We start from the raw sequence: 2,523 nt of genomic DNA on the forward strand, positions 1-2,523 counted from the left end.
TAGCATACTAGAAGAATAGATATAAAAGAATAGAATATTATACACGCAGCAGATATACAACAAAGAAAGCTATAAAATATAAGGAAAAATAAACTTAAATAAACATACCGAAGTAAAACATAGCTATTAAAAATGGCTTTAAAATATTTAATGTAGTATTTCACAACAAGAAAAAAATGGAAAGATCCACTGTTAATTATTTCAGCATTTCTCTCACTGGTAAAATAGAAAACTGAGTAAGATACATGAAATTAGAACAATACAATTAACATGCTTACTTTACAAGGCTATTTTGCCTAAATTCAGCAAACATAATGAAATAATTTTGCAAATAAAAACAAAAGATGAAAAATGTATAAACATAAGTCTTTTAGTAAGAAAAGAGGGTGTTATAGTACTTGTTAACCTTTCAAAAATAAACAATACATTTTGAAAGTAGGAGGAAGTAATAAAATGAGTAATTATTACTGAATTAAACAAAAATAGAGCTGACTATATCAAGAATGCCTAAAGGATATGTAACTGTGAACCTGGAGCTGTAGGGCCCTCCTGTGAGCTGGGGCTGTGGTCCCCTCCAGTGAGCCAGAGTTGTATTTGCCTCATGTGAGCTGGTGCTGTGGTTCCCTTCTATGAGCCTAGAGCTTTGGTCCCCAACCCTGAGCTATAGTTCCACATTCCTCTGGTGGTAGACCGATGGTAAAGAAGATAGGAGAATGGAGTACTTCCCAATGTTGGACAGCAGTTTCAGCCTTCTCTGAGTGATCACAGTCCCCACTACCCCTTCCCCTGAGGTCTCAGGTTGTACAAAGTAGTGACTTGCCTCTGTTAGGCTTATACTTGGGACAAGGGAGGTTTCTGTCATTTGCAGATTCTAGTCTTGGAAAGATTCTCAAGAATGGACTTCCCACATACCTTGATAGCCAGCTATGGCCTTGACTCCACATGTAGTCCTGGGCACCCAGGCCTTGACATTGGACCTTTCCCATTCCCAGTCACTAAGAGACTTTTCCATCATTATTCTATTACTCTTCTACAGTCACAATATACATTCACCTATACCCTAAAGAAAATGTAGATTATCTAATTGAAGTTCTAGAGATTAAAATCTGTCTGGGAAGTTAAAAAATAAAATATTAATTAAAAACATAAAAAATAACAAGCAAAATTTCCAGACCATCCAAGGGTTAGGTTTCTAGATGAGCATACCAGATATAGATGGAGAATGCCAGTAGCCCCAGGCCTAGGAACTTGCACATCATTACGTAGTCAGTGAATCCTATTGTATTCTGTTAGTTAAGCAGTCATAGATCTGTATTTATACACCCATATCTAAACTTAAGAATACTGAAGAATTTTGAAACCATGTTTTCAAACCAGGATAAGTTTTACTAAAGTTTTAAATTTTTGAAGTAAAAGTAGTTTCACCTTTTAAAATAGATTTTAAAATAGAAAAAGAGGAAATATTTCCTAAATCACTTTTTGAAGATAGCATAACCTGGTATCAAAATGTGACAAATAAAAAGAACATGCCCTAAGATGAATTCTTATACTTATGACCTAAGAGCATTCTTAGCAGAACAAACCATAATGTGTGTGTGTATGTGTGTGTGTGTGTGTGTGTGTGTGTGTAAAATTTGATGTACTCACTTAGATAATGGGTGCATTAGAAATGAAATAAGCTCATAGACTAACACATTGCCATATACTTTTTAAAACTCAAAAGTAAGGGCTAGAGTGATGACTCAGCAGTTAAGAGCATTGGCTACTCTTGCGGGGTGAGTTCAATTCTCAGCATCCATATGGCAGCTAACAACCATCTGTAACTCTGGTTCCAGGGAAGTTCAACACCCTCTTCTGACCTCCACGAGCATTGCATGGCATGGGTGCACTTACATACATGCAGACAATACACTCATAAAATAAGAAGCAGTAAAATATTTAAATAAAAACTCAAACTTACATTTTGACAATGCTAGTATAGTATATAAGAATACAGTCATATAAAACTTTAGAATTTCAAAAGGTAATAATAAAATGATAGACTCAATTTGAAGATAATGTTTGCAGCAAAAGGTACAAGGAAATAAAATTGGGGAAGAAGTTGTACTTCACAGTACTGTTGGTATTCTGCTTTGTGTTACATATTTGTTTATGTGAATTTGTCATTATTGTTTATGCTGCATATATCATACACATTTTCTTTACTTGCCAACATAGAATTTTTTTTCATTTTTTAATATTTTATTATTGTTATTATTTTTTTTAGAAGAAACATTTCATTACAACAGCATTGACACATTTAACAGTTTCCAGAGCAAAGATCCATCTCTTTCAAAAGTGTCTATAAAATTTTTAGGTTCACTGTTGAATTAATACAGTTATACAATATTTAACTCAGTATAAACCCCATAAGACATAAAATTGAAGGAGGTTTTGACCTTTGAAAAAGATCTCCATTTCATTTTAAAATATACTGTTTCATACAGAAAAACTCCTTTTTTATTGCTACTAACACTTAGATGT

At 33.5% G+C, this 2,523-nt stretch overlaps 1 protein-coding gene across 8 annotated transcripts in view; it reads left to right on the forward strand.

The window, feature by feature from the left end:
* Uggt2 (UDP-glucose glycoprotein glucosyltransferase 2) overlaps nt 1–2,523 on the forward strand; it is a 259,231-nt gene that overhangs the window by 111,876 nt on the left and 144,832 nt on the right. The gene's annotated exons all lie outside the window — the stretch shown is intronic.

The sequence above is a fragment of the Nannospalax galili genome, unplaced genomic scaffold (assembly GCF_000622305.1).
Source record: "Nannospalax galili isolate Female #2095 unplaced genomic scaffold, S.galili_v1.0 scaffold528, whole genome shotgun sequence".
NCBI classification, from domain to species: domain Eukaryota; kingdom Metazoa; phylum Chordata; class Mammalia; order Rodentia; family Spalacidae; genus Nannospalax; species Nannospalax galili.